This window comes from Chiloscyllium punctatum, chromosome 44, assembly GCF_047496795.1.
Source record: "Chiloscyllium punctatum isolate Juve2018m chromosome 44, sChiPun1.3, whole genome shotgun sequence".
In the NCBI taxonomy this organism is placed as follows: Eukaryota; Metazoa; Chordata; class Chondrichthyes; order Orectolobiformes; family Hemiscylliidae; genus Chiloscyllium; species Chiloscyllium punctatum.
In genome coordinates, this window is record NC_092782.1 from 36,643,380 (window position 1) to 36,653,898 (window position 10,519).

The following is a 10,519-nucleotide window of genomic DNA, read 5'->3' on the forward strand; positions in this document are numbered from 1 at the left end:
TCAGATGGTCAGGAAAAGAACAGACACAATATGACCCACAATCTATCTATCTGTCAGTATACAGAGAAGATGAACAGATGTGGAAAACTAATTTTGTCTTTCATTTTGGAAGCCTCAGTTTTTCAGTTTTATTACAAACTGGCAACTCAGATAAATCTTTCCTGTGGATATGCTTTGGATGCAGAGCCCGAAAGTGGTAAAGGAAACATGTCTTTATCCATTTTGTCTGATTATAAGAAGGTAGATTGCTAGCAACTAATTACAAGCTGCCTAAAAATAGATTAGCATTTTACTATAATTTTCTTATGACAGTCCCACTTAGGTCATATGCAGCTGTGTTCTGTAAAGATGTTTGTATTTATGCACAAAATCAACATAAAAAGCAATGATCCAACACCTAATTTATTCAGACACACTTCAATGAATAAATATTCTGATGTTATTTGGATTTTTCTAATTGTTCAGCATGACTTACAGATTCAATATTCATTAATCACAATTTTAGGCTTATTAAAGTGAATGGCTGAACAGTAAGGGAGTGCATGCCAAATATCTGACTTGCTTTCCCATGCGTGGTGGCCCAGCACAACAACTTTAAAGTTCTACTCCTGTTTTCAAATCCTTCCCTTGTCTTACAAAACTGAATTACTGACTTTCGTTCAATCCCACAATCCACCCTCCCACACTCTCTTTCTCAAAGCCAGGCCTCTTACATTCTTCTGTTACCATGTTCTATTGCTGGCTTCCAGAGGTCTGGCTGGCTTTGTTGCAGATGTCGAATTGTCTCCCTTAATCGTTCTGTCTCTCCATCTCCCTTTCTATCTTCAAGTTCCTTCTTTAAAGTCCACCAACTTAATTAAGCTTATCATTATCAATTCTACAGCTCATCTTTGGCTCAGCATCAATTTCTTTCCTTGATCTTTAGTAAGGTCCTACAAGAGTTTTTTTTAATGCTAAGTATGCCATAGGAATACAATTTACTGATGGTAATGGTGTTACTGTACAGTGGGACTCTCATATAGAGGCTGCCATAATTCCATAGAATTGTTAGTTTAAAGGACAATTCATAAAATAGGGTAAAAGCCAGAAAGGTTCAGACCACCCTGCAGCATGAAGGACATGTTAAATTCTTTCTAAACAATCTGCTCAGTGATGTTATTAAGTATGTCTGAAGCAGGTGGGACTTGAATCTGGCCCTCCTGGTGCAGAGTAGGGACACTACCATTATGTCTCAAGAACTCTCTGGACCCATGTGAACGTCTGTGATTTTGATTAAGTTAACAGTTTTTTTTCTAACAAGGCATTGGTCCAAATTATTTTTATGTCACAGCTAGTGTTCAATGCAGTTTGGCTCTCTCCAACAGTTTAATACATAACAAGGGCTTGTTTGAAGGAAATCAATGAAACTGTCGCCAAGTTGAAATACAGTTCAGTGTTAATTGGCAAAGCTGACAATTACATGACTTGTAACAAGGTATAAACTGAAAACAGAAATGAATGTATAATTTCATTCACAGTTGCCATGATATAACTATAGGAGGAAGTGGGCCAGATCTTCTGATCCATAGTGATGCTACACACATCAATTCTGACAGCAGAGACCATTGTGGCCTACTGTTTTTTGCATTTGGGACTTTGGATTTTGACTGGAATAATGAAGTCTTGGTGCAGCCATCCAGGGAAAATACTGGCAAAGTGAAGCAGCAGAGAAGCTATACCCCAACAAACACCTCCCCTTTTACAGCATCAACTGCCTTATTCAGGTAAGATTTCAAAGATCCCATGCCTTCCACTCAGTTACTTAACTGGTACCACATCCACCATCTTCAACATTCATTCCTTTCATCACTTACGCACAGTTGCAGCAGTGTGTACCAACTATAAGAAGTAATGTGGTAATTCATCTGACAGCATCTTCCGAAGCTGTGACCTTCACCATGTAGAAGGACAAGGGCGACAGCATCTGCAAGTTCCCCTCCAAGCCACACACCATCCTGACTTGGAACTTTTATTTTTATTTATTCATGGGCTGTAGGCTTTGCTGGCTGGGCCAGCGCTTACTGCCCAATCCTAGTTGCCCTTGTGGATGTGGTCATGAGCTGCATTCTGGAACTATTGCAATCTATTTGGTGTAGGTGTACATACAGTGCTGTTAGGGAGGGAGTTTCAGCATCTTGACACCAAACAGTGGTTATACTTCTAAGTCAGGATGGTGAGTGGCTTGTAAGGTAACTTGCAGGTAATGGTGTTTCCATGATAACTTGTAGCATTCAGAGTAATAGAGAATCCTTATCATAACACAGATTTGAGAAGGGAATAGTTCTTTGACCATGCTTTTCACATATAAATGCTTGAGGGCTGATATGTAAAAAAAATTCAGTCTGTTCAGAGAATTGCCTGCTCAATCACAGCAGGCCACCCCTGCAAATTATGTTCCAAACTACAGACACATTTTGGGCATTTCCCTTTAAAGAATATACAAAGATAGGGGCTAAAATGCCAATTTCAATTAAACTGGAGTATGCTAGTGGGTCTATTCTCTGACAGACTGAATATTTTTGTGCACATCAGCCTTTAAGCATTTATATGTGTTTTATTCTCCATGTGATTAGCAATGAATAACACATTTTTTTAAGTCAAGAAAGCATGGTTAAATTGGCTCAGTTTTAAACATAAGTTAATTTGGGTCTGGGAGAAAGGTATTTACAGGGAAAGCATTTATTTTAAATTAACCTTGTTGCAGCCAGCTGGCAGGGTGGTTGAATAAAAGGAAGGGAGCCAATTTATCCCTCTTTATCCAGGAGCATAAGAGTGCAGAGGTGTAACAAATTGGAGAAGCTTGTCTGGAATCTTGACAACATGTTAAAACTCCATTTTGTTCAGCCTCACTTCTATCACTGCAAGGGCATCACACTCTTGACTGTTAACTTGTGAAATAAATCACTGAAAAAGGTCAAATCAAAGTTGAGCTATGATGGTTTCAGTCACAGCTTCGAATGCACTGTGATGACACAGCCAAGGACATCCAAATTAAGCTAAAACCTGTGCCTTTCCTAAGTATCCAACATTCTATATTTGCATCCTACTTTTACTTTCAAATATTTCTTATTTACATAACTTATTCAGCTGTGGAAATGGGAATGTTTTTCCTGTCCTACTTTATAAACAGGACTAACACAGTTGATGCTTTCAAATGGCATATTTTAATAATTTGTCACGAGACTAATTTAAATTTCAATCGGCGTTGAGAAATTGGAAGGACATAAATAAATATTTAAACTATGAAGTCAGGGATATTTTTGCATTCAATGCTAATCAGGCTGTGGTATTTAAACAAATATTAGCTTCACAATTGTAATAGTGAGACTGATGCACTGTACATTGGAAACCACCATATAGAGTCATAGAGTCACAGAGACATACAGAATGGAAACAGACCCTTCGGCCCAACTCGTTAATCCCAACCAGATATCCTAGATTAATCTAGTCCTATTTTCCAGTATTTAGCTCATATCCCTCTAAACACTTCCTATTCATATACTCTCCAGATGCCTTTTAAATGTTGTAATTGTACTAGCCCCCACACTTCCTCTGGCAGCTCATTCCATACACGCACCACTGTGTGTGTGAACTTTAGAAATGGTCACAAGTTTAAGTCTCCTTTGCTTCACCTCAGATAATTTCTAATTTCAGGTGTGGGAGCTGCTGAGCAATAGGAATGTGGGGGAGCAGAGATGGTGATAATCTTGTCTTTCAGAGGTCTGACAATAGAGAATCCAATGACTCTGGTGTCTGCAGTACTTAATCTGCTGCCACAAAAATGAAACACAAAGAAAATAGTAGAATATAAATGCCACCAATCCCCTCCCCCTCACCACCCCCCACATTGGGGTAAATTAAAAGGTATGATTTTAAAATAAACTACTGTTTAAGTGTAATGTATAAGGTGGAACACTGACATAGAGACCTGGAGCATCCCATGGGCTCAATGGGTTTAACTTTCATGGATATTAAAGGAATCAATGGATATAAGGATAGAGTGGAAAAGTGAAGTTGAAGTAAAAGATTAACCATGATTTTACTACGTGACAGGGTTTACTCATTTCTTTTCTCACATGTTTGGATGTTAATCGCTACACTTGTAGAATCTGAGCTTATGACGGACTGTAATGATGACCATGCAATCAGCCTCCACATCCTTGAATCAGGCAAAGATAGATCATTCACAGCCCTGGGTTTTGATTACTATTTGTTGATTCTGGCTGGCAACTGTGAGGGATCTGGTGTAGACAGGATTCAACTTTGCTAAAATGGTTTTCCCCCATACAGAATCCCATTCCCAGAATCACTCACAAAGAATGATCAATTGGAGAGGTATCACATGGGAACTGACACATGTGTTACCCTAGTGAAAGTTTTGAGCAAAGGAGATGAAAAATTGGAGGAAACAAGCACAGTAAATGAAGTTGTAACGATTTATAATTTCATAGAATAGAATACTGTTGTTGATCAACCTCGCTGCAAAGCTTCACTTCACTGCTGATAAGCTCCCCGTTGAAGTGGAGCTAACTTACAGAGCAAGCAGAAGTTATTCAACCTCCGCTGCCTACAAGCCAAAACCAAAGTCATCCCAACCAGTGTTATCGGGCCGCAGTACACAGATGATGCTTGTGTGTGTACAATTTCAGAGGATGTTTCAGACCATCATCATCACTATTATAAAGGCATATGAGTGCATGGGTCTCACCCAGAACCTTCCCAAGACAAAGATCCTCCACCAATCTGATCCGGCATTGTGGAACGAATCCCTGATCATCACAGGGAGGCCTGAGAGAATGTTAGCCACCTCCAATACCTCAGAGTGTTTTGTTAACAACAGCAGTTATTGGTGAAGAGATCCAGCAGCATTTCCATTGAGTAAGTGCAGCTTTGCCTGAGGAAAAGGGTCTTCAATGACAACAACATCAGATCCCACACTAAGGCTTACAGAGCTGTGCTGGTTCCCACCCTCCAAATGGCTCTGAGATGTGGACTGTCTACAGCAGACACCTCAAGGCACTAGAGCAGTACCACCAATGCTGCTTGCACAAGATCCTGGGAATCCACTGAGAAGACAGACGCACCAACACCAGTGTTCTCAACCAGGCCAACATTCCCAGCATCAAAGCATTGACCCCTCTTGATCGCCTGCGATGGACTGGGCATGTCATCTGCACGGCTGACCTGAGACTTCCTGAGGAGGTGCTCTACTCCCAGCTTTGAAATGGCAGGCGTGCCCCACCTGGACAGAGGAAATGTTTCAGTGATACCCTCAAGTTCTCAGTCGCAAAGTACAGGCATTCTCATAGACACCTGGGAATCACTGGGCCAAGACCATCCAAAGTAAAGGAGGAGCTTCCAGGAGGGTGTTGAGTACCTTGAGACTTGCCGACAGGAAAAAAAAACAGAAACCAGGAAAACGCAGGAGTGCGCTGCTGCACCATTGCCCCAACCATTTCTTCCCATGACCCCTTCTGCTCCAAGTGTGGCAGAGCCTGTGGAAGCTGTGTCGGTCTGTGTAGCCTCCTACAGCCTTGCCCTGAGAGTAGAAGAGTCATCCTCGTATGCGAGGGATCTCCAATGATAATGAGAATAGAATAAAGCAGAATAGTAATTTATTATCACTCGTATTTATTACAAAAACAATAGTGAAAAGTGCTTAAGCTGCCATTCTCCAGCACTACTTTAATGACCAATTATATACATTAACAAATAGGAAAAAAAGAAAAAAATTAAGACAAAATCCATCTTAGTTAAATTCAGAGTGGAGCATAAAATTCTTTGAGGGTTAAACACACTAAATGAAAAAAAGAAACATAATAAATTAATATGTACACTAATAGCCCTCCTGAAATAAAACTACAACTAAATCAAATCTTCCCCAAGCAACATGTCCTTATCACTTGTGATAACAACACAGGAATTTGTTATTCAGGTGCATTTTGGGCTAAATTTGTTCTAAGTACCTTGTCATTAAATTTGTATAGTATATTTATAATTTGAGGAAAACAAGATCATAATCTAAATGGACCCAGCAGCATTTCAGGACCTAATTATGATAAGGTATTCTGATGCTTAGAGGATACATGGTGGCTAGCAGTGCCAAGGACCTGGGTTAAATTCCAACCTTGGGTGATTATCTGGGTGGAGTTTGCATGTTCTACCTATGTCCGTGTGGGTTTCCTTTCACATGCCAAACATGTGCAAGTTAGATGGATTGTTATACAGAATCTTATTGATATACAGATAAGCAAAACAGTGGGGTTTCTACATCGGCAGCTTACCATTGGCAGGACCAATACCGATCCAAACTAGAGACCAGACAGATACCCGACAACTACGGCAAGGATTGAATTACATCACAGGTTCTAAAAAGAGACAGTGCAAGATAGCAGACGATGACACATCCCTCCCAGATCATCTCAATCCCTTCTATGCTCGCTTTGAGCAGAATTTCGGCGGAGGTAATACCTATTCCGACAAGTCCTGGCAAACCTATCCCAACAGTCACTCTATCAAAGGTCAGATCAGTTTTTCTTCGTGTGAATCCAAGGAAAGCAATGGGACCAGATGGAGTACCAGGCCGTGCACTCAGAGCATGCACAGATCAACTGGCAGAGGTCTTCTCGGACATCTTCAACCTCTCCTTGCAGCAGGCCACTGTCTCTGCCTGCTTCAAGAGGGCCAACATTATCCCTGTGCCTAAGAAGGTTCGTGCAGCATGTCTCAATGACTACCGCCCAGTGGCCCTAACTTCGATGGTCATGAAGTGATTTGAAAGGCTGGTCATGACATTAATCAACCCCAGCCTCCTCACTACACTAGAACCACTCCAATTTGCCTATCAGACCAACAGATCCACATCAGATGCCATATCAATTGCCCTTCACTCCTCCCAAGAACATCTTGACACCAAGAACAGCTATATGAGAATCCTATTCAGTGACTACAGTTCAGCCTTCAACACTATTATCTCCTCCAGACTGATTACCAAACTTAATGATCCCAGACTAAGCCCCACTCTCTGCAACTGGATTCTGTTTCCTGACCCACAGGCCATAATCAGTGAAGACTGGGCACAATATTTCACCCTCACTAACACTCAACACTGGAGCTTCCAGCGATGCGTACTCAGCCCCCTGCTGTGCTCACTCTATACCCATGACTGCATTACCAAATACCAGACTAATGCCATTTACAAGTTCGCTGATGACACCACCATAGTCGGTTGAATCTCAGATGGCGACGAAACAGACTACAGATGGGAGCTGAAAGACTATGAAAATGGTGCACTGAGAACAACCTAGCTCTTAATGCCAGCAAAACCATGGAACTCATTATTGACTTCCGGTGGGGTGATATCATGCCCCCCTACACATTAACAGCACAACAGTGGAATGAATGCAGAGTGTCAAGCTCCTTGGAGTGGTCATCCACAACAAGCTTTCTTAGATGCAATGGCTACAAAGGCCCAACAAAGTCTCTTCTTCCTCAGGTAGCTGAGGAAATTTGGCATGACAGCAAATAACCTTGCCAATTTTTATAAGTGCGCCATCGAGAGCATTTTGTCTGGATGTATCACTACCTGGTATGGCAGCTGTACCATTCAAGATCAGAGCTGGTTACAGAGAGTGGTGAACTCAGCCCGGACAGTCACAAAGGCCAACCTCCCATCTATAGAATCCATCCACCAGGCCCGCTGTTTAGGAAATGCCACCAGCATTCTCAAAGATCCATCCCACCCTAGCAATGTTTTTCTACAACCTCTACCATCGGGGAGAAGGTACAGAAGCCTCCACACACACATCAACTGGTTTCGTAACAGTTTCTACCCTACTGTTGTTAGAATGCTGAATGGACTCACAAACTCTTAACATTCGCCTGTACCTGTGTTTTTGTTTTTGCCGCTGTTTACCTATTGTTTACTGTCAATGCTATTTAACTCTGTGATCTGCCTGTAATGCTTGCAAGACAAAGCTCTTCACTGTGCCTTGGTACAGGTGACAATAAATTCAACTCAACACTAAGTATAGCCTTCAGCTATTCTGAACATAAATCTAGAGGCACCTTGGCTGATGTGGTATGCAGGCTTTTCCAAATAGCTGCGGTAAGATCTGCTAAATGGTTCTACCCCAACAAGCTGCTTGGTGGTGATTTTGTCACTGTTGAATACCCAGCTTCTTAGAAAAATGCTCTCTTTCATTTACTGCTGTCAGGCATCACCCTAAGCTTTGATTAGATCTCAGCAAACGCATGAGAACATGCAGCAGTTAATCATCAAGTTCATTAATGTTTTACTCATTTATGTTCAATTCTAGTTTTATCACAAAGATCCTAAGGTTTTTGTGAGCAATGAAATAATTTAATTCCCCAGTTGCCCTGCAATATAAATCTGCAAAGTGGAAAAGTAACAGAATGTTCCATTGCTATTTAAATATAAGTACCATTCTGTAAAGAAATGCAAATGTAAAATTATCAGCCATAGTCCATAAACGACCATAAGTATCTCTCTCCAACTGATTAAATAGCTTAAGGGTTCCGATGCACATCAAATGTAAATCAAAACAGATCCTTAAGGTTGTTACAGTTAAATCTATTCTAAAATGAAACTTGTTTTAAATCAAATGTACTCAGCATTAACAAGGTAATTTATTTCTTGTCCAAAATTTATCATCCCAATTTTAAATCAAAAAAGGATAAACAACTTTGAGCTCAGAGATATTATTATTCAGATGCTTAATGCCTCCAATGTTCCGATTCATTATTTTGCACAGCTATGGATCAGAGTTCAGAGTGGAAACTACAGTCATCTACCATGATTGGGTCACAAGTGAACTAAATTACTATTATTGTACGCTGTCCCTAACCTGAGGGGCCCTGTTTGCCACAATTATATTAGTTCCAACCAGGTTAGCACTCAAAAAATTGGGAACAGCAGAAAACAATGTAAATTAACTACAGAATACACAGTTGGCATTACAGCTAATTACAAAGTTATGAAAGTCAAGCTCACACAACACATTCTGTTAAAATAACTGCTGACTCCTTATTAAAAGAGCATAATGAATAATCTTCCAAATAAGTGAAATTAGAAAGGCAGTCCTTAAAATTTCAGTCCTTTTTACAGGGTTAATTTTGATAAATTAATTACATACATCGAATTTACAACATAAGAACTAGCCTTTTGGCTGAAATGGTTGTTTACTAGCCAATGAATGCAGTTAAAGTATTAATGTTTTACCTCCTGGAATTTCCACAAATGCATGGTCAGATGGAGAATCCATTTATTCAACCAAAAAGCAGTCTCTTGGGCCAGAGAATTAGCTTTTGCCAACATTATGTCTAATAGAGAACAACTTTTACTTCTGCTGTTCACATCAATTGTAGCTTACTTCTCTCTCTCTTTTGTGCAATATCCAAGTGACACACTATTAAACAATGCTATCAAGATGGCAGCAGGTGAGTGACAAGTGTTTGGACTCCTGCCCTAGCCTCTGTTTCTATCACCAGTCTTGCAGTATCCTTTTTTTATCATGTTGGTTCCAACATCAAGTTTACCTTACATTCTTTTGTGGCTTCAGGTAAGGAAGGAGGCTCTGAGAGGCTGCTCCAGTGGAGAATGTGGTTTGAATCTGGCCATTCCTAACGGTTGGGTCCTTTGGTGGGTCATTTGACTGGGCTGCTTTGGCAACAGCTTTGAAGCCAAAGTGGTTTGGTCTGGGGATTCCAATGACTGGCCTAGGACTCCTTTTCAGCAGCTTGAGAGATAGTTTTTGTCAGTGTCCAACCTGGATCTCATTGGGGCAGTCACAGTGTCATTCTATGATTCCATGCAACTTTTCTTCATCATCATCCAGCCCAGGAATCCAACAGGGAGAGTCGGGTTGGGTCAAAGCCCAGAGCATTGAAAGTGACTAATTTATCTTATTTTTAAAATGTCTTTTTTTAATTATACTATTGCAGAAAGACTGTTATTCAAAATATTTCTTTTCTAATTTATTACTGTGATTTTGTACTTTTGAAGGTCTGTAATGCAGGACTTTTCTTTATCTTTCTAGTTTTTTCCTAAGAATTTGTATTCAAGAATCTATACCTAGGTAACTTTGTACCTAAGATGGTGCTGTAAGTGGTGACGGTAAACCTTTCCCTGTACTCATGTGAGTACATGTGGCAATAAACTAATTCAATTCAATTCAATGATTAAATATAGTAATTAAGTAAGTTTGTAGTGCCTTTGTTTACATGTCTAAATGTGTACTTCTCTTTGTAAAGGACAACGAAGATTGAGGATAATTTTGAAAGTTTCTACATATTATCAGAAGATTACTTAAAAGGGGACCCATGTGAAGCAGTGGTAGTGTCCCTATCTATGAGACAGGAGGCCTGAGTTCATCTTACAACTGTTTCAGAGAGGTGTAATAACACTGCTGAGCAGGTTAATTAGAAAATAGTTTTCGAAGAGTTAGTTAATAAAATCTTC

The 10,519-nt window shown here is 40.2% G+C and overlaps 1 pseudogene; it reads right to left on the bottom strand.

Annotated features, from left to right (window-relative positions):
• The window catches only part of LOC140466609 (4-hydroxybenzoate polyprenyltransferase, mitochondrial-like), a 51,686-nt pseudogene extending 46,481 nt beyond the window's left edge, over positions 1 to 5,205 (bottom strand).
• Between the last annotated feature and the right edge of the window lie 5,314 nt (positions 5,206 to 10,519).